At 36.4% G+C, this 23,177-nt stretch overlaps 1 protein-coding gene across 2 annotated transcripts in view; it reads right to left on the bottom strand.

Annotated features, from left to right (window-relative positions):
- LOC115434244 (equilibrative nucleoside transporter 1-like) overlaps positions 1 to 23,177 on the bottom strand; it is a 64,554-nt gene that overhangs the window by 29,623 nt on the left and 11,754 nt on the right. The window contains exon 1 of one of the 2 annotated variants that reach the window (XM_030156084.1): positions 3,450 to 3,584. The exons of the other annotated variant lie outside the window; for it this stretch is intronic. The gene's annotated coding sequence lies outside the window, so the exon portion shown is untranslated. Of the gene's footprint in view, positions 1 to 3,449; positions 3,585 to 23,177 lie in introns of those variants that run through there. 2 annotated transcript variants of the gene reach the window in all.

Genomic DNA, 23,177 nt, shown 5'->3' with positions numbered 1-23,177 from the left:
TCTTGTAGTTTATCTAGCGGTGAATGGGAGCACTGTGACACTGACACCACTGTAAAAATTTTATTTCTTATGTGAAAACATGAATAAATGAAGGTCATTGGTGAGCTATTACTCATCATGAAAACTATACCTAGTACACACTGTTCTTTTTTTTGGGCAACTTCCATTAACCCATATTTTATTCACAATAGAATGTAGAAAACATCAAATTTTACAGTGAAATGTGCCATTTTGAAAAATAAAATAAAGTCATTTTAATGCTTTTAGGTGTTTTACTGGGTCAAAAACACAAAATAAATATGAATATAAATGAATTAGGTGGTCTCCAGGGGAAAGGGACAGAATATATAAAAAAACAAAGGGTAAAAACAGGCTCTGTACATGTTGTTTTCCACTTATGCAGAGACAGGTCATAAATGAGAATATGATTAAAGCCTTTGTTTTCAAACGCACAGACGCATCAGAGTTCCTCATCAGTTAGTTTTCTGGGATGTAATCAAGAAAATACAAATAGGAGCTGAAAAAAACAAAGACAGGAAGGCAAACTTTTGTGACACACTAATGAGACTGGCATGAATGTAAATCCAGAGGGAGAACCGCGAAAAGAAAAATAAAAAGCTCATCCACAGCTAAAGAGAGAGGGAGCATGAAAGGTCCTCAAATCCATTGTCTTCACTGTGACCGCCTCTTCACGCCCAAAACCATTTCCCGCCACTCAAAGAGCAGGAACAAAGCCCATCTCCAGCTGCTTATCTGTTTAGTTGGTTCAAGTGTTCAGGATAAATGGCTGAGTAATGAACTGGCAGCAGCTCCTCTACTTACCGCCATGACGACGCTACAGTCAGCGGCGACGCCTCTGACTGACTAAGACTATTAAAAACAGCAAGAAGACATGATCAGATAACTTGGATACTTGGGTACTCGTTATCTGACCTATTATCAGTTCATCTGATTAACAGTTATGTGCATGAATTACTTTCATGCAACAAGTAAACCAAAGTCAAAGATACTAAGTTACCATGTAATAGCAGTGAAATGCTCACATCTGACCGCTGCACAATGTGAAATGTTACTATTTTATTGAATGCATTTCAATTATTAAAACAAACCTTTTAACCTATTGAAACTACATGTGTTGGATTTTGAGTTAGTTTCAACTAGAGCTGCACAATTAAACCAATCAGCTGAAACCTGTGCAGTGTTATGTAATGTCATGCTACTGAAAAAGGCTGCAAAATGTCCAAAAAAATGTCAAAATAAAGCATGACGCCTCTTATATGGTAATGCATTGGATTAAGGGAAACTGAGCCGAGAAATTAAACTGCAATGAATGACTATTTTAATAGTCATCAACTATTGTAAAAGCTCTTATTTATATTATTGCAGCAATAAAACTACTTTTTTTCTATTTTGTGCATGACAACTACAGTGCCTAACAAAGTTTTGCTACAGTGAGTTGCCATCAGCAATGAAATAAACATTTTACCTTTTTTGATTTTATATTTTACCAAACAAAAGTGCATGATGTCACTACTAACCTGTCAACTGTTAAATTAGTTGATTAATTTTGCTGTTGAGTATTCATTGACTCGACTAGTCCTTGCAGCTCTATTGAAGTTTTTATATTCTTCCAAATGTTAGTTTCAAGTGTTTGACCTGAAAAAAAAAGATAACATTCATTCATTCTGAACCCGCTTTATCCACCCTAGAGTCACTGGAGCCTATCCCAGCTACTTATGGGTGAAGGCGGGTTCACCCAGGATGAGTTGCCAGTTCATCTCAAGGTTGACACAAACAACCAGTCACTCTCACATTCACACCTATGGGCAATTTAGATTAATCAGTTAATTTATCAGTGCATGTCTATGGATGGTGGAAGGAAGCTGGAGTACCTGGAGGGAACCCACGCAGACACAGGGAGAACATGCAAACCCCACACAGAAAGGTCCCACCAAAAAGATAACAATTTATGCATTTTCCATCACAACCAAGCAAGCAGACCCATGACACCCAACACAAATGCCAGTGTTATTCACAACAGTGACTCATATTACGATAAATTCATCCCTTTATAAACCTTCAGCTCTAGAAAACACATAAAAAAAACATGCATGCCACTCCTAAAATAGTTCTCAAATACAATGAGTTTTCCCCTGAAGGGTCCTGTGACTCCTGGGCTACTGACTTCACCGATGGGACCAGGCTGGACCCGTGGAACAGGTGGGAGAACTGAACTTGCATTTGTGTGAAGCAGATGCTGCTGTGCACTCAGGGGTTTGTAAATGCTGCCGTCCCATCAGCTGCTCAGCAGAAAACAAAGCCACCATTCTGCTCGTCTTCACGCTCTGGGGTCAGCGGAGTCACAAATAGCAGAGACACGTGTGACGAGGAGACGAGCCAAGAAACATCACTCACAGAGCCATTAGGAGGAGTTACAATAATCCTGTCATAAGTTTTGGAACAATGCAACATACTTGGACTGAAGTATCAGGCAACATCAGGGGTAAAAGGACACTACAGCTGATCAGAGGCAACACAAGGTCAACTTTCATGTCCTTTAAAGTGTGTTACAGGGTCTGAATGAATGCACGTTTTGTGGTAAATTCATCCATGTCTCATGTGAATAGGAATGTTAACCACACTTCCATTAGGAATGAATCACTATGATGCGTTCACGGGCTCCTTTTCTCCAGTCTTATGATACTTCACATCATTAAACCCAACACACACGTGGTTTGACCGGCAGTCATGCACTTCAGGGTTTTGCTGTCTGAGAGATCATCACCAAGACGTAAAATATCAGACCTTATATACAACTATGTACGGGTCTCAACATGTAGAAGTAAGCAGAATGACAGTTAAATATGTAACATCCGACATAATGTGACGCACTTTACGCACGTGACGCGCAATCATGGATAAGGCACAAAATGTGAATTATATAAAAATAAATCAAAATATAGTTATGAAATACAAGCTTACAAGTGTCCATTTACAGTTTAATTAACATACTGGGCTTTTAGAAGCTGAAGGAGCCCCATCTCATGCCGCCATGTGACTCAGGTCCCCCCCGGCTGAATAAATGGGACTTCACTGCTCCATGCTTTGGAGTTGGCGCTAAATTTAATTCGCAGCTGCAGTCAACAAAGGAGGTATGCAGGCGTCCAGGACTCGGAAAACCAGGGCTAGTTTTGTTAGTCCTTGCAACCAAAAAATGCATTTGAGACGCCGGAACGATCCGCAGACGCAAAAACCTCATAAAGCTGCGTAATAATCTGAAAGAATTGGGTAAATACGCACAAATGCCGCAAACAAAGAGGGTTATTTAATGAGAAAAGCGTCTTAAAGCGTCCTGTTTTCAGCTGAATACGCATGGAATAAAAAGCAGCGGCTGGCACTGGTTCAGTTCTATAGAACACAGTTCAGTTAGTCACATCACAGTGTCTTACCTTGTAGTTAGTGTGTGAAGGCTTGTTGTGTCTGAGGCAGAGTGTGTCCTCACAGCGGAGGGGAACAGCTAAGTCTGCCCAGGAGGCGTTCACGTCCCCTCGTAGAAATCAAACTCGACCACAGGAGTCCAACATGAACAGATCAGTGATTATGAAAACACTCATAGCGTAAAACACAACACTGGAAATAAATTATTTCATTTTGTTCATCAGAACGACTGTTAACCCATAAATATCCAGAGCAACTTTTGTGGTAGTTCCCAAATGATTTTTTTTTCTCTGTATTAAACATTTCCTAAGTTATTTGTCACCATTTATTATAGAAGAATCCTCTGAATTTTTTTTTTTTTTTTTTTCAGTGAAAATGAGGTATTTTCCAATGTTAAATGTACTGATCATGTAGATGTTGATAAAAGCTCAGATTAAAGTTGAGGGTTATTATATCAAAAACAGAATAGAAGAAAAAGTGACCTTTTTTTTAGCAAAAATATCATAAACTGAACATGAACCAAGTGTCTCCATCAATTGTTATGTATCAAACTCTATGGATTTTACTGGTGAATCAGTGTTGTACTGTAGAAGATGACAGTGTTTCCACGTTCACTAGGGAGGCTCTGAAAGTCCAAATGGGTCATATCTGATGGCCACGAAAAGATGACAAACTGTATTTTACATCATTTATTTACATGTATTGATAGGTTAAGTGGATCAACAGATATTAAACAGTTTAGATCATTAGACGGTTTTGGTTGATGGTGAGTGTTTGGGTCTTTTTTTGGGTTAATCTATATTTGAGTAAGAAAAAGAAAAATTAAAGCTTTTTTTTTTTTTTAATTCAGCTGAAATCGCATCCAAGCTGAACGTGTTATAATGTACTTTTCCCAAATAAAAGCACTTTACATTAAAACGAGGCCAGTATAAAGACGTTTGCCCCTCAGTTTCAGAATTTCCGATTATCCTGAATCCACACACATTGCCCGTGACTACAAAGGGAAGGAAACTGGAAGCCAGTATTTTGATGTGGGATGACTCTAAAATGCCATCCACCCATCACTTCTGCTGAATGTGTGGGTTCCGTGACACATCTGTAATCATTTCACTCATACATTATGCAAATATCCAAAAATGACTCTGTGCCTGCCACAATTCGCCTTCACTTCCCATCAAACGACTGATCATAAAAAACTTCATGATTATTATGAAGTTTCATAAGAAGTGTTGTTGTGGAAATATAAAGTGTCTAAGTACAGAACTGATTCAGTAATCTTAGATTTTACATATTACAGATGCTGGTTTTAGGCTTTCACATGTCCACTGAACTCCATGTGGAAACACTGGAATCAATAGTGTCATTTAACCCAGTCAATTGCTGACTTCCTGCACCATTTGGTCTGCAGGGCATTCTGCTGGAGTCAATTTGCTGTTCTGACCAGAAATGTCCACTATCACAAAATGAGTTAAATAACTTGCTGGAAAGTCATGCATGAGGTGTAAGAACGTTTCTTCTAAAAACCTTTCTTCTTGAACACCCACACAAGGAGATGATTTCATGCACCTACCATGCTCTGGACGTGGTATAAGGGAAAAACTAGGGCTGTGAAAGTTAACGCATTAATGCAGATTAATTCATCATCATGATTAATCTGATCTGCAGCACAGAATGACTCTGAACGTCTCTGCCAATGCATTTCAGGCAGTTTGTCCGAGTAGAGTTAGTGTCGCACATGAACAAATGGGCAGTTGATCCAGTAGTGACAGGCAGCAGAACCAACCATAAAGATGGAAGACTCTAAACAGCATGTTGGCCCTCTGGATGGAAATACGAGTACAAGAAAAACAAGACAGAACAGTTATTTCAAGTTGTTTGGTTGAAACTATTGCAGGTGTTTAATAAACACATTAAGTGCATATACTCCCTTCTTTCTTGGGTCTGTTTGCTCATGCAAATTGAAATTACATTTACATTGCAATTAATATAGATTAAAAATGAATGATATTTAATCTTGATTAATCAAAATGAATCCACAGCAACCCTGTGATTAGTCTGATTAAAAATTAAAATTTTTTGACAGCACTAGAAAGAACAAAACAACTGTAACATAAAAACGTGGCAGTCTAAAGGATTTGATGACCATTAAGTATAACCGCCATAGGCCAGTCCATGTGATGCATATTTTTCTAGTAATTTCCCAAATGACAGAAATAGAAACATGATCATATAGAAAAGATGGATAATGTCAGAAATGAATTATATTTCCTAAAAATAATAACAATAATCCTTCCTATTATCACTTCTGACACACTACATGGACAGTTCTTGGTAATGTTGTTTGTATCTCCAACCAGTATCACAGCGTGTACAAGTGGAAAAGTATAAACACTGTGCTGCTTACTAATTTGTATTTCCCAGAGTCTTGAGATGTCAGCGATTGAATCTGTGACAAAAATTAGAAAATAACATTTCATCTTACTAGTTTATTTTTTCTCACTGTCGGCGCTTGCAATCTCCATTTAATTCAATACACACTAAAAGCAGGAGGAACGGTTATATACACAAGCAAAACATGTTACAAACGTGTCTTTAACCCATAAAGACCCAGTGTTACTTTTGTGGGACTTCCCCCATGAAATTTTCTCTATGTTTAACCTTTCTCAAGTGATTTATCACCATTTATTATTACATTATGATATGTATTTAGCATTTTAAAGTGAAAAATCAGGTATTATTCTTATTTTTAATTTACTGATCATGTAGATGTTCATAAAAACTAAAGTTGAGGGTTATTATATCACAAACAAAAAACACTGAAGAAAAAGTAATTTTTTTCAGTAAAAATATCATTAATTCAACATAAATCAAGTGTCTCCATCCCTTATTATTGATCCAACTCCATGGGTTTTACTGGAGATTTAATGTTGTAGAAGATGACGGTGTTTCCATGTTCACTACGGAGCCTTTAAACGTCCAAATCAGTAATATCTGACCATGAAAAGATGACACACTGCAAAACTTTCACAAACTTTCTCACCAATTATTCACATGTATTGATAGGATTAATGATTAATAGGTATTTAACATTTTAGTTCAGTTAGATGCTTTTGGTCGCCAGTGGATGTTTGGGTCTTTTAGGGGGTTTTTTTGTTTTATTTCGAGCACATAGAATCATCAGATAACAAAGAACCATACAACATGGTCAAACAAAAATTTTCAGCACTCAGAAAGGAGTGGGATGAAGGATAACTTATAGACTCCCACCCCCTTTTGACAAATTAATAATTAAATTAATTCCACTTCCTTTGCTTTGTTAACACACTTTTTTTCTACATACACAAAGCATCCGTACAAACCATTCACATACATTTTTTTAGTCACCTCACACACAGTCAGATTTGCATAATCAACCTTTTTTTAATATAAACTATAATATTTATCTGTACTTTAAGTATTTACTACAAATACAATCAACAATAAATGTGATAATATCTCCTTATCATGATAGTCTGTATTAATTAATTAATTAATTAATTACAAATAGGCAACACACAATAATATATTTTTATGCATTCTTCTATAACTAGATATTCACTTATTCAGATAATGTTCTGTATTTTGTTATTGTACTATACTGGATTTATACATCCTTTTAAATGCACAAATTGAAGAAAACCTTTTAAAGTTTTGGTCCAGATTATTCCACAGATGTCTCCCTCTAACAACAGTACACTGGCTTTTGATGGCTTTATGGGTTAATATCATGTTGTTGAACTACTAATCATTTTATCACTCTATTATTTAAATGTAGCCACAGTGTCATTTTCCAAATGAAAAGATTTTGTGGTGAAGGTCAACGCTGACCACATCCACACTGGGAAATGTTGTCATATGAAATATAATACGAGGCAAACATGAGAAAGCAAGATATGCTTGAGGGATACGCTTTTGTATACGCGGGACTGTTCTTTCTGTCACATGGGAGTAATTATGTGGGTTGTTCACTCTATTTAAAGGACACATCATTTTTTCCACTGTGTACAGTTAACATAGAAAATCCTTATTGAAAAATATTAGAAATGGTGTGTTATTGTCCTATAACTGAATTTTTCTGCATAATCAGTTTGTATTAATCATGCAAATCAATGTCCTGCAGTAAATGTGGGTGAAAAACACACAGTCCTCTCTTCTATTTCTTCTGGACTATGACAAGTCTGTGTGAGAACTGACACCAGCGTATAACCCCATCATAACACGTGTCTGAACCGTCATGCCGAGACGTTGTTTATGGCTGTTTTTGTGCCGCTTACAGGTCTGGACGCTTTAAGCACTGGTCTCCACTATTTGCTCACATAGTGGTCGGTACACAGTCCTCCACACCCTGTCTCCCCCTCGTCTAAAAAAAGCCTGCTGTGGTTTTGGACTGAAACCATCTGTGAGGGAGAGCTCGTCTGGCTGCTTCCTCACTTAACCAACCCAAACCCAACAAGGAGGAATTATGGGCCACAGAGACTGAGAGGCTGTTGTCTCCCTGCTGGTGTGAAGAAAGAATTATACCTGCACTTTATTTACTATTCATTCACCATGTTAAATACAACAGGATGAAAATGTTTCTTCACTATTCTTATTTTACTGAACGTGGTCTGTGTTTACTTACTTATGGATACAGAGGAAAGTCTTGCAGCAGCTCATGACTGCATTTCACAGCCTTGACTTAGTTTTTCCAGACAGGGAAAATTTAAAAAAAAAAAAGAAGTCTACCGAAAAATAGAGAGGGAAGAAAAGAAAAGGGTTGTCTTTATGAAACTAATGCAAGAGAATCAGATAAAGAGCGACATTGACTTCCTGTTGTGAAACCCATCTCAACTGTAGGGCAGCAGGTGCCTGTCTGATTGAGGGCTTTGATGTGTGACATTTAATACATTTACATGATAATATTTTACTATTCATCCAAATACGACTATATTCTGAATATATTCTAAATGTCATTAGGTGAATTTAAGCCTCACTTTCTGATTAAGCTGTGCTGCATGTGCCCATGTTATTTATTCCAAGTATTCAGAAAATGTGTCTCAGTTAGGTTTTTTTCATAATTTTCAACCACAAACTGCAAAAAAGAAGTCATTATCACCTATTGACTTCTGTTTTGATGCCAGGTTTTGTCATGTGACCTTGGCTTTTTGGAGCCAGATGTGACAGTATTTGAACAAAAAGGGGGAGAAAAACGGTTGATGGGTGAGAAACTGGTGAATGAAAGTGAACTTACCACAGCAGGTGTCTTTGTTAGTGAGGCACAAGTCTACACTTGCCATAATTGTGTGTATATTTACAAGTGTATATGTGTATATGAGAAAAATGTCAATAAATATATTGTTTAAAAAAATTAAAATGAACTGAGATTGGAAAGCTATAAACTTAATCAAACATTTATTTAAACAAAAGTTATTTGAGAGTCTTATGTGTAACTTATTGACCACAACGACAGTCCAACTCTCTGTTAGGAAAATATAATGTTTTATTCAATAATCAGAAGGTGTGAACAAGGTGTTCCATGCAGAACACCTATTAGTGGGTCCTGATTAACAGAGTAAGACGAGAATGAAGGAACCTCATCCAACAGTATCAGTTCCACTCACCCTAACTTGACACAGTTTTTGTAGAGTTTCACTGCATCAGAACAAGGACCACCACATACTATAAGACACTAGTGCCACCTCTGTCAAAGCAACACTAAATATGATGGAAAATTATGCAGATTGGCATATTGGTCAATCCAGAATTGTTGCTGCATCAACACATATACATGTCATCCACACTGGACAGTCAACCAAGCTTTACAGAAAAGGTTAGAGAAAATGTTCATGTCATCTCTATCCAGGGAAAGTTGGTCATAGATTTCACCTTATTTCAGAAACTGTAATTTGAAGTTTAAGTTCCGTTAACCTCCATTGTTGTCTCATAGCCTAAGTCGACCTAAAAGCAGTGTCACACTAGGTCACACAGTGATGACCAGAGACAGGTAGACTGTAGAACCTCATTGACACAACAACATTTCACCTGGAAACACCTTTCCCTGGTTGGGTTTACACAACAAAGTGAAAACATTCCATAGTATGCATAGTATACAGGCCAGGCCAGTATTATGTGATGTACTACTGGGCCCACATGACCATTACATGTTCCTCCATAGACCAGAATTACAGTCATTTGTTATTGCTGTCGATAGATTTATGCATGACAAAGGTGATATGCTTGCACAAAACAGATCATTACATCCACATTTTCACTGAAAACTCAAGCTTACACATTGTTTTGTCAGTGATTGCTGTAGTGTTCCACTCCGGAGGCCAAATTCAAAAGTTTCAGTTCTAAGTTATTGTTTTTGTGTAAACGAGGGCCAAAACACACCAAAACTTTTGTGTTTCAACCTTAAACCATTGTCGTATGAACAAAGCCAAAGTTTATGGAGACCACTATCTCTCCTGCGGTCAAACTGCATCTCTTGCCCTTTGTTTCCAACATAAAGTCTGTTGACCGTTTTCAGTCAGTTCTATGAATCGTACACAAACCAACCAAGCCAACAGTTTGTACGTCAGGTGTAGAGATCCATTCTCAAAGGAAACATCCAGATTTCCAAACACAAAACGAAACATTTTTTAAAAATGACAGATGCTTGAATGTGGACGATAATCTCCTAAATCCAATCCATGGCTCAGATGGAAGTGCAGGTTGTCCGATAACTGAAGGGTTGGTGGCTCGAATCCCACTCTGCCCTAGTCATGCGCTGTTGTGTCCTTGAGCAAGACACCTTGACAAGGGCAAGGTGTCTTTCTCTGACCCTCAAGACAACACACACATCCATACCTTCAAACATCCCATCACTGAGACAGTTTTTCCTTACTTCTGGATGGGTTGTCAGAAGTGTCCTTTAAAGGTGGAGCCACTTGAGGCTTCTGTATGTTATTTGAGTACTTGAGGGCATGTTTTCTAATGAATAATTCTTCTCACACTGGTGTATGAATGTTCGGTGGTGGTCAGAGAGGCTGTTTGGCACAAATTGGCAGCCATGCCTCCGTCAGCCTTCCCCAGGGCAGCTGTGGTTACAAACATAGTTTACCACCACCAGAGTGAGAATGTGGGAGTGAATGAATAATGGATCAATAATGTAAAGCACTTTGGGTGCCTTGAAAAGTGCTAAAGAAACTATTATTATTATTATTATTATTATTATTATTATTATTATTATTATTATTATTATTATTATTATTAATCCTTTCAAGAAGTTGGTTGAAGGCTTGAAAGGAGGCTGTGGTTGGTTGGTCAAATGGGTTATGCACTGCCAGACTCTGCTTAGTGAGTGTTTGTAGAAAAATAATATGGGTTAGATATTGTGCCAAATCATCTGATGATAAACCCATGTTTGTCTGTTACAGTACTGTGTGAAATTTCCCTAAATGTCTTCAGTGACCTTTCGGTGATGTTTGATGTAAACATTTCTATAGTCTTATATCATCAATGCCTTTGTTTCCTGTTGACCTTGACAAGTCCTCTTTTGTGCAATTTTTAGAACACACGTTTATTAGCAGAGCAGACATCATACGTGTCTAATTTAGGAATATCCTGTGAAGTTTGTGGCATAACAGGCAAGCTGCAGAAGAGGAGGAGGGCATGACATGAATGGGCTGGAAGTGGCTTTCTGACCACATACTGAGATTTAAGAGGACAGACGAAGACGGAGGAATTCCAGTGGATGGCCTCTCCAACCTCTAAATGGCTCAAGTAAGACAGAAAGAGCAAAGTAAATCCCACTTCGGTTGAAGAATTTTCAGACCTGGCCTCTTTTTCTGGATTAAGCTTTGGGCTGAACTGACAGGAGATGAGGGAACAAAAAAAAAGTAACCCAGGAGGTCTATGAGAGTAATCCCCCCTCATCTTTACCCTCACCTAGAAGCCCCTTCACATTCCCAACAAAGTGTTACATTGCAAAGGGTCTGCAGAGGTCACTCTTAAATCCCTGTCATGATGGATGATCCACAAACCTACTGCTGCAAAATCAACAAAATCCTTTCAGTCCAATGTTGCATTTGAGAACAACATCTTACTGAGAAAGTCGATTCTGGGAATGGTATCCCAAATTTCTGTACATCTGCGAACTGTCATAATCCCTCTCTTCTGCAACCTCAACTGAACCCGATAAAAGAGGAGCACTAGAGATTTATTCACCTTGTTCACTTCCTTCTATGTTTACAAGCCTCATTCGTCAAAATCTCGGTATGTAATGAATGTTTACAAAGCATTAAGTTTGGGCTCACACTTATCTCAAAAATGTAAAATGATATCAAGTATTACAGACATATTGCTTTATGATCCAATGCTGTGATTTTCAACATTCCCCTGAATGTCAAAACCTCTTTTTCACACAGTCTTTTTTGGTAAATGAAGCTCAATAAACCCATTATTTTTCGTACTTGTCAATGGTGTCATTGTGTCATCGTGTGAGGAAACACAACAGAGATCATTCAAACTGAAAGGGCCCTGGAACTATGTGAGATTTGACATTTACAGTTTTGGTCAAAAGTCCTTTCTCTTCTTTTACTTAATGAGTCTAAGAGTCAGTTTTGGTCCATCTTACATTTCAGATTCTGTTCTGCATTCAAAGAGGAGGATTGATTGGCCTTGCATTCTTGTCATTCATACACTGATATGCTAATGTTTAGTCACAGTGGTGTCATGCTAACTGCATCTGATCAACAGATATGATCTAACATAAACATCTACTGATGTAAAAAGTTTCCTAACATTCGAACTGCTAATCCTATATCTGGAAATATTTTAGGTAAAATGCAGTTTCTCAGCTTTTCACTGCATCAGATATGACCCATTAGGAATCAGAGACTCCGTACTGAACATGGAAACACTGTTATCTACTGCAACATTGATTCACCAGTAAAACCCAAGTAGTGTGAAAAATGACAGTTGGAGGCAACTCTTTTTATGTTTAATGATGTATTTTGCTGAAAAAGTCCCTTTGACTCCAGTTTTCTATTCTGATATAATAACCTTTAAATTTACTCTGACCTTTCATGAACATCTACATGAAACTAAATATATAAATATTATAAAAGAAAATACCTGATTTAACTGAGAAATGCAACTGCAAAGGGTGATATTATAATAAATGGTGATAAATCACATTGGTAAAGTTAAATGTTAAGAAAAAATCATTTGGAAGTCACCACAAAATAGTTCTGGGGTATATGAGTTGATATAAAAATAACAGACTGAACTGCAACTCTGCAAAATCTTTTTTTTTTTTTTTTTTTTTTTTTTTTTTTTTTTTTTTTTACTTTTGGGAAAAAGTAATGTATGATTCTAGCAAGAATGTGGAACAAAATCCAACACCACTCTGATGCATTTCTTCTTTATTAAATTGATTTTATTCCATATTCTTCAAGTTCAAGTGTGTAAGATTAAGTGTACAGCTTCAGAGTAGATTTCCTGTTCTTTTTTTCTTCTCATACCAGGTGGTATCCAGTGTTAAGCCCCATTAGTGTCACCAACTATAAATCAGTCCAGACCAGAGGTAATATCCCCTTAACTAAAGAGAACCCAGAGCAGACAAAACAAACACTGGCTCTATGGTGGGTGTTTTGAGTTGTTTTGCTGTTGGTGAAGTTGTGGGGTATTCTGTTGGTCACAAAGTGTATATTCACTGATAAATGTCTCTAAATATTGTACACTGAACACTGAAAGCTGATTGGTTTTAAAATCTGTGTCCCTAAAGTCCAGTGGGTCAGGCAGGGTCGACCTCAGCACATCTGGGTAAAGTAAGGTCTGGGCGTCCTGCTCCTTTTGTCTTGAAGTCTGAATGTTTCCCAGGAGGAGAAAGTCTGGAGGACGGTGTGTCTCCATCGCACACAGACCTCCTCTGTTGTGGTGTTCAGAGGTCGTACAAGGACGTCAACATGCATAATTAAGTCACTGAAGTGGATACAGAAAATGGAAACAGAGGCTGCACTGATGGAATCACTCAAGGAGTCACCGGTGGTATTAGTAGGTGATCTGTACAGGAGGGATGACAGAATGACAGGTTTATCTACAGTGAAGGATAACGTTTTCTTAGGTCCGTCTGCTGTCAATCTCAACATCAACTTTTGGTTTCAGAGATGATTCACCCCAGTCTCCCTTAACCACACCTTCAGTAGTGGAAAAAAGCATTTCAGACACCCTTAAAGTTTTATACAATCTTAAATATCACCATGAAATATTTGCAGAAAAATCTTTGTGTTTCCAAAGGTGTGGCTGCATCAGACAGACACAAGTGTTGCCAGGCACAACAAACCCCGCCCCTCGCATGTATTGTAGCTGATGTGTGCTGATGTCAGCCTGTCAATTGCCTCTATATACGTACATGCCAAGTTTGAAGTAAATTGGAACAAAATTCATATTTTTATAGATATCTAAAATTTTGCCCATTATAAATAAATGGAAGAAAACAACAATTTCAAAAATTCATAAAAGATTTTAACTTTGACCTAGTTTTCCCGAAATGTAACCACATCAATTCTGGATCACTGGCCATTTATAATCCCAATTTAGTATGAATTTAACCAATAGTTTTGCTGCTACAGACATGTGAAATTTCTCCCATCATAAGAGAATAGCGGAAAAAATATTTTAAAAAATTCATAAAAATTTTTAACTTTGACCTACTTTTCTCAAAATTTAATGACATCTATTCTTGCTCACCGGTAATCCATAAACTGAATTTAGTAAGAATTCAACTTATAGTTTTGCTGCTAGAGTGTTAACAAACGAAGAATCAAATAAACAAACCGAACCAAAAACAATACCTCTTGCCTCCCCTTTGGGGGACAGGGTAATAAGAAAACTAAATTTGTGACAGTTTCAACATATCATATCCTGGATGTGTGTCATTATCTAGCTGAAACATCAAGTCTGGACCTTGATGGAACAGAGTATGTGCAGAAGGGAGCATGTGGGTTTGGAGAATGGAAAAATACTTGGCAGAGTTCTATGACTTAAGACTGATTGTTAAGACAATATATCACAAATGCATGGGGTGTCTAAAACTTTTTTCCACTACTGTATCTCCACACTTTATTATCACTGTGTTAATGCCGTAAATGGGTCTCGTAACCTCAACTATTGTTCTGGAGTAACCCTCAGGTTGTTGGCTGTGCTGCTCCATCCTGTTCAGCCACTTGTGTTCATTAATACAACCAACAACTGAACATTTGAGGTTTTGAGCTTGAAGTTTGGATATTTTTTCAGTATGAACTACAACCGCTGCTGCTGACAAACAGTTATGTTGTACTCTGAGAAATGTTCATCAGAAGTCTTGACCTTACATGTGCAAATGTTGTGATGTAACTATAGATGTAACAAATTAAGCAGGAATTAAAACAGGTTGTAGAAATCCACTTGATTTTTGCCAAAATGAATATAAAGATTGCTTTGCAGCACCTGGAGGGTTCATATTCAAACTTTATGAACTATTAGGGTCAAAATACTCAAATAAATGTTCCAAAGACTAATAAAAGTGGGTATAGCAAAATATGACTTATTTAAGAAAAGGTAAAAATAGAGAAATATTCATTGGGGAACTGCCACAAAAGCAGCACTGGGTTTATATGAGTTAAAGCCATATTTTTAGTCCCAGGGGTTGTTCAGAACATCATAGTACAGACTGTCCCAACATGTAATGCACGTATGAAGTGTAACTATGTACGTTTCATGTGTCTCATTCCTGTTTCCATGTGTGACTGTATGTGTGTGTTACCGTCCACATGTATGAAAGCATTTATTTATTTTCCAATAATCAGTTCTGGTTGTGTATTTGTGTTTCCTTTGTCAGTACATCACTCATAAAGTCAACTCAGGGAACATGAATGAACATTTCCTGTTGACATTTTCATCTGTTAAACTACTTCTCGTCCTGTGTATATTTTGCCGTCTGTCTAGGTTCAAATCAACATCAGCCACCTTTTGTGATGTTTGCATGTCTTTATTATTATTGCACAGATCATCCTTATCAGGCCTTTTCTCGGCCCATCTTCGTATCTTATCAGTAGCTGTCAGCCATCCTGTCCACCTAAGCTGATATGGAAAATATTTAAACTGAGGTAACTGAGGCCAAAGCGTTTTTTTTTTTTTTATGTTTTTCTTCAATCTTGGACTGCTGCCATTACCATGTTATTGGTGGCGAGGTTATGTCCATTTAACATCCTGTTCACTAATTTGAAATCCATTACTCAATTGTTCTCTGTCTGTCTGTACAGGCAGGCACCAGTCGTATTTTCCAGACGTATTTCTACCAACCCATTACACTGGGACTGTTTGCTCGACTCTGTGCATTCACGGACCCATCTGTTGAAGCCATCAGATTCAAGAAAACATACCTGCTTGTTGTTAAAGAAAACTCTAATGTAAATCCACTAGGGATCGATTTTCACCAGTAACACACGCTATCAATCCAATAGATGTTTAACCCATAAAGACCCAAACAGCCACTGATGACTAAAACTAAATACTGATTTAAACTGTTTAATATCTGTTGATCCACTAATCCTATCAATACATGTAAATAATTGGTGTAAATACAGTTTGTCATCTTTTCATGGTCATCAGATATGACCCATTTGGATGTTCAGAGGCTCCCTAGTTACCGTAGGAACACTAATATCTTCTACAACATTGATTCACCAGTAAAATCCATGGAGTTTAGTAAATCACAGTAGATGGAGAAACTGGGTTAATGACATTTCTTACTGAAAAAGTCACTTTTTCTTCAGTTTTCTCTGCTTTTGATGTAATAACCTTTGAATTTACTCTGAGTTTAATGAACATCTACATGATCAGTGAATTAAATATAGGAAAATACCTGATTTACGCTGAAAAAAACTCAAACTAAAGATGATTACATTACAATAAATTGTGATAAAGTACTTAACCTCCTAAGACCCAGCTATGGGTTTTCTGTTCATGTTTGTGGACAAAAAACAAAAAAAAAGGACATTTCATGCATTTTTTTTTTTTAAAGCATCTGAAAAACTGTTGCATCATGATGTTTCCAAAATAGGCAATTATTTAATAATTTTAAAAAAGCCAAAACTTGTACTTTCCTGGGTCTCAGGTGGTTAAGAAAGGTTATAGAATATATAGAAAAATTCATTTGTGAACTACCACAAAAGTACTAGTGCTTATGATTTAAGTTACTTAAGGACAAGTTGGTCTTGATTAGCTGTTGAGGACACACTGACGCACTTCATCAGGAAACCATTAAAAAATAATCACATTAATGTCTTGGATAATGAACAACAAAGGAAACACTTCAGATCAGAAGATCAGTGTTAACTTAAGGCTTTAATGTTTAGTTGATAACAATGTTCCAACATGGAACAAGTTTAACAGGGAATACTAAAATAATATTTACATAGTATGTAGAAGTGACAGTGTTTGATCATCACTGAGGGTCCACTGTTTTCTTGGGTTGGTTTATATATATGTATGTATGTATGTGTGTGCACTTATGCACATGTATGTAGGCTTGTATGTATGTACAATGTGGCTCATAAAGTTGGAATAATTTAGTTTTCAGTTACATTCCTCTTTTTATTCCTATTAATACATATTAGTAATGACCTTTGACCTGGTGCAATGATTCCATACTGAGTCCCAGTTACACTTTATCACGACTAAATCAAGAGCCTGCATTTGTTGTTTTCTATTTGTCTTATATTTCATTTTTCTTTAGTGACTGATTGAGCAATTAACTGAGTTCTTGAGTTTTCCTTCTTCCTAAAACGTGTTACTATAAAACACTAATCATCTGTCAAACTAACTGTGAGAAAGAGTGGACAGATATTGATTATCAGCACATGGTTGTGATGTTGGGGTTCAATAAGTGTATCAAAGAGATTTTTTTTAAAAATTGTCTTTGAATATTTTCGACTGAAATCGACCTCTACTAATTCAAAGTATTTTTAAAAGAGCTTCCTTTGTTATTTTAGCTTTCCTAGCAGAGTCCAATAATAACTTCAAACCTTTTCTTTCTAAAGGCCACGACTTAGACACTGTCACCAGATCCGTCAGCTGTGTGGATGCCGTGACAGTGTGACACCCATATGATGAATGGAGATGCATCTGCCACATGCGTGTCCTAACAACTGCATGTGAAACATATTAACGGTCACAAGCCCCAGTGAGTGGCATCGTTCCAAGTGTGACGTCCAATAGAGACATCACTGAAAGATTCACGTGTCTGAGCAAGATCCAATAGGAGCACTGACACTACGGAAGTACTATTATTATTATGTCTTTAGAAAGTTTTATTGTTTTTCACATTACTGTTTTTAGGTGAGTGTTGTTTCCCTGCAGAATGTCCAACAAAATGAAAGGTGAAACCATATTTTACACGCAGAAACCTGATATTTACAATAGGAACAATTCACTTGAAGAATGTAGTAAAACACTAGGATGCATAGTTTATTATTCACCAACTCAGAATTCTATTAACTCATAATGACCTAAACAACCACCAGCGACTGAACACATCTACTGATCTAAAATGTTTAATAACTGTTGATCCACTAATCCTATCAACACATGTAAATAATGGTGTAAAATGGAGGTTGTCATCTTTTCATGGTCATCAGATATGACCTATTTGGACGGTCAGAGACTCCATAGTGAACGTGGAAACAGCGTCATCTTCTACAAAATTAACTCACCAGTAAAACTGATGTAGTTTGATAAATAACATTGGATGGAGACACTTATTTTTATATTTAGTTAATGATATATTTTGCTGTAAAGGTCATTTTCTCTTCAGTTTTCTCTGTTTTGGTATAATATTTGAATATAGTCAGAGCTTTTATGAACATCTACATGATCAGTGAATTAACCTTTTATCAGGTAAGTGACTACTTTTGGTCATTTCTGTGAATATTAAATATGGGGCCAATACTGTCAGGTCAAGAAGCACGTTGGTTTTTGTAACACTATACAGTGATTCAGAGAGGTTTTATAGAAATGTTAAAGTTGTAAACAGTGACTATGAGTGATTTTTGTCTGTTTATGACCTTATAACTGTTGTTTTATTGCATGTGTTTAATTTTTGGCAAGTGGTGCTCAGATGTTTTATGGCAAGAGGAGGGAGATGACGATGTCCAATATCACACTAAGGTTAATATTTTGAATTTCAGAGTATTTCAGTGAGTGCCCTATAAAGGGTTAAACATAGGAAAATGCCTGATTTACACTGAAAAATTGGGGGAAAAAAAAGAACAAACAAAGGTGATAATATTATAATAAATGGTGATAAATTACTTAACCTCCTGAGACCCAGGAAAGGGAAAGTTTTAGCTTTTTTTTTTTACATTAAACAGTTATCTTGATTGGAAACTACATAATGCGGCAGTTTTTTCAGATACATTTTAAAAATTATTTTTATTTATATATTTATTTTTTAATGGAATGTCCTTTGTAACGGACATAATTTTTTAACTAAACCTGTGAAACTTTTGTCCCCCACAGAGGAAAAAAATGCATCGCTGGGTCTCAGAAGGTTAAGAAAGGTTAGATTTAGAGGAAAATGGAAGTCAACACAAATGTAGTTCTGGGACTTTAAGGATTAATATTATTTAGGGTGTTGAATATAAGTATTAATGTTTGATTTATAAGATAGTCTTACAATGTTCTTATCAAAACTGTTGATTGAAAATGTACACGCTGGGATACACATATCAGCTGAAAGGTGAAATCCCTCGTAAAAGCATCAGTGCAGACTTTATAAAAGTAGGATTAAAGGTTATGAGACATAAGATGAATGCAAAATGTTAGTAAGAGCCAAAGAATGTTCGTATTGAGTCATTCGTTTGCAACAGACTGAATATGTCAGGACAACTAAGTAGGATCTGTGAACTGTTCTGAAGCTGTGGTCGTCTATAAAATGAGAGCTGTCTCGTCAGGCTGAGTAATGCGTCATAAACAGTGTGGTTTTAGTGACTGTGTGTTTGTGAGAGCGAGGTAGACCATCCTTTGCCCTCTGCAGTCTGTACCCACTCTCTAGGCGTTGAACGTCATTTCCTCTGGTCTACAGCTCGTACCAGGCTCTGTCTGTACTCCTGCAGTGAAAACTAAAACCACCACACACAGCCTCTTCAGGTGTCATCAACAGTTTCATGAAATCTGTAAAACTAGAGCATTATAGACTTTTCTTAATGTGTCTGATACAACCAAAAGTTTGCATGATATTAAACTCATATTTATTTTCTTCTTTTTAGATTTTATGGAGAGCTTATTTACTTAATTTTGATGCCAAAGAGAAGAGAAAACACTGACATTCCTCTGTAATCTGTTCATTTTCAGTAATATATTCTATGTGTGTGGTCTTGGCTTTTGTTCAAATAAAACACAACTTTCACAAATATATCTAAGCTTCTAAATCATAACAAAGATTTGCATTTTGGAAAGCTGTCTGAGGAGTGACTAAGCTGAAGTGACCAAATTGAGTTTGTGATAAAGCTGCACTGTACATATACGGTATAAATGTCTGACTTTCAGCATCTCAAACTCCCAACAACAGCTGCCATATTGGTCAGAAAAATCCCAAATATGGACACAATGGTCATTTTTTACCCATTGTATAAGTGACTTTATCATTTTCAACAAATTGCTCCAATGCATATTTGGGATTTTCATTGGAGCCATAAAGACAACAATACCAAGCTAAAAAATCATCTGGATTCTCTACAGACGGGCTTCGATCTTTAGCCTCAATAAGTTCCGAGCCAAAAATATGACCAAACTCCCAAACAGGGTGGATCAAGTCTCAATGAGGCTAAACCAAGACCACAGTCCTCCCACTGTTGCACAACACATAAACATACTGTCATGTATCCTGTAACATAAATGCACAGAGAATTATGACTCCAAATATTAACTCATAAAGACCCAAACAGCCACTGGAAACCAAAAGCATCCACTGATCTAAACTGTTTAATACCTGTTAAACCACTAACCCTATCAATACATGTAAATAATTGGTGTAAAATACAGTTTGTCATCTTTTCATGGTCATCACATATGACCCATTTGGATGTTCAGAGGCTCCATAGTGAACATGGAAACACCGTCATCTTCTACAACATTTATTCACCAGTAAAACCCATGGAGTTTGATAAATGTTAGCGGATGGAAACACTGGGTTTATGTTCAGATAATATTAGATTTTACTGAAAAAGTCACTTTTTCTTCAGTTTTCTCTGCTTTTGATATAATAATGTTTGAATTTACTCTGAGTTTTAATGAACATCCACATGATCAGTGAATTAAATATAGGAAAATACATGATTTACACTGAAAAAAAACTCAAACTAAAGAGGATAATACAATAAATTGTGATAAATTACTTAACCTCCTAAGACCCAGGTATGGGTTTTCTGTCCATGCTTGTGGACAAGAGTTTCACACCTTTATCAAAAAAAAACAAAAAAAAACAGGAGTTTGATAAATGACAGTGGATGGCCGCACTTGTGTTTTTTGTTCAGTTATTGATATCTTTGCTGAAAAAGTCACTTTTTCTTCTCTTTTCTCTGTTTCTGATATAATAATCCTTGTCTTTAATCTGAGCTTTTATGAACATCTACATAATCAGTGAATTAAATATAGAAAAACACAGAATTCACACTGAAAAACACAAAATAAGGAGGATAATATTACAATCAATGGTGAAAAATCACTTAAGAAAGGCTAAATAAAGAGAAAAATTAATTTGGGGAAATGCCACAAAAGTAGCACTGGGTCTTTATGGGTTAAAATTCATTTATTCTGCTGCCTGACAAGATCATTTTTAGGTCAGAGACTCATGGTTCAGCTGTGTTTTCATGTCCCAAGGACTGAATTTCCATTACTAAGTGTTTCTAGTGCTTGAAAGAACTCATTATATGCAGGCAGGTTCCCTTTGTGTTATTCAGACGTTTTACATTACATCCATATGTTTTTGATTATTCCTCGGAGTTTCCCTTAACTAACATGGGGAGGTTATGTAATCTTATCTCTGTCTTTTTATGCACTTTCATTCTTCATGTAGAAACAATGTGACGTAACTTCTTCGTTATGAAATAAATTGTGTTACTTTCACCAGGGTGTGTATGCATCGACGCTTTATTCAAGATGTAAAAACAACCCTGAGCTTATTTACTTATGGGAGGTTAATGAGACCACATTCCTCTGTATTGAAACTGGCCTGGACTGAGGATCTGAAATTATTTTCTGAACAAATAAGCAGAAACGTAAAGAATTTCACCTCAGGAACCTTTTAAATTAGACCTTTCTTTCGGACAAGTATAGATGTCAGGGGTTATTGAATTTATGTACACAGAACAAAAGCAGTAACATGTTTCCTGTCAGGGCGTCATGCAAGCAAAAAACTTGTGGCGACACAGTTTTACATATATATTCATAGACTTTGGAGATTTATTTTAACGCTGAAACACCAAGTCCATTTGTAACTGATTCATTGCTATTATTTTATCCTTTGTGTTTTCACTGAATAGTGAGTATTTACCTTTACTTAATTTACTGGTCATGTAGATGTTCATAAAAGCTCAGAGTAAATTCAGTGTTTATTATTAAAAAATTCATGGGAAGGAATGCTTTTAGGACCAAAAAACGAGTTTGTTCAAGGTGCTCTTTGGAAAAAGGGATTCATGAAGTAGATGACAAACTGGAAGAAAACTCTAAGGTACTCTCTGTAAACATTAACATGCCTTTATTACCATGGCATGGTCATATCTAGACTAGATCTAGATGTTTAGATATGACCATGCCACAGTATTTGTCATCAATGTTTATTACATCAGAACTGAGAAAACAGACTTTTTCCTACAAAATATATGCTTAACTGGATGTTAAAACAACTGTCTATCCACTGTCATTTGTCAAACTCCATGGGTTTTACTGGAAAATGAATGTTGGAGAAGATGACAGTGTTTCCATGTTCACTAAACAGCCTCTGAATGTCCAAATGGGTCATATCTGATGTCAGGGCAAAGCTGATAAACTGTATTTTATCTAAATTATGTTAATATATTGATAGGAAATTTTTTGAACATTTTAGATCAGTAGATGTTTAAGTATTTAAAGATTAAAGCATGACCAAATTAGCTTCTGTAGCTCAAACCCCTCCAACCTTATGCCATGGAAAATTAGGATAACAGATTTTCATGTCAGTTATTTGTTTTTATAGTTAATGGAAAGCAAATAAGCTTATTCACTCTACATTAGCTATTACACTGCAGCCACTTGTCCATGTATTGGTCTGAAATGAAAGCAGGCATAAATATCGGAATTAAATCTACACACATATCCATGAAAACATCATGTTACTATAAGTTTCACCTAAAATATGACCCTGTCTGAGGAAAGACAAAGAGGAAATTTTCCTTTACATTTTTCCCTATAAATGTCAAAAGGAATTCAGTGTTTTCAAATCTATAATCTATGTCAATGAAGGGAAAACTAAGAGATTCACACAGCTCTCATTTACCAACATTGATTTGGATGCTATAATAAGTGACATGTGCAACTGCAAAGGCATAAAGACCCAAACACTAATCAGTAACCAAAAGCATCTACTGATCTAAAATGTTTAAGAACTTCTGAACCACTTATCCTATCAATCCATGTAAATAATTGGTGTAAAATGCAGT

Source organism: Sphaeramia orbicularis, chromosome 15 (assembly GCF_902148855.1).
Source record: "Sphaeramia orbicularis chromosome 15, fSphaOr1.1, whole genome shotgun sequence".
In the NCBI taxonomy this organism is placed as follows: domain Eukaryota; kingdom Metazoa; phylum Chordata; class Actinopteri; order Kurtiformes; family Apogonidae; genus Sphaeramia; species Sphaeramia orbicularis.
The sequence above is the reverse complement of the archived record's forward strand: the minus strand, read 5'-3'. Positions and strand labels throughout refer to the sequence as shown.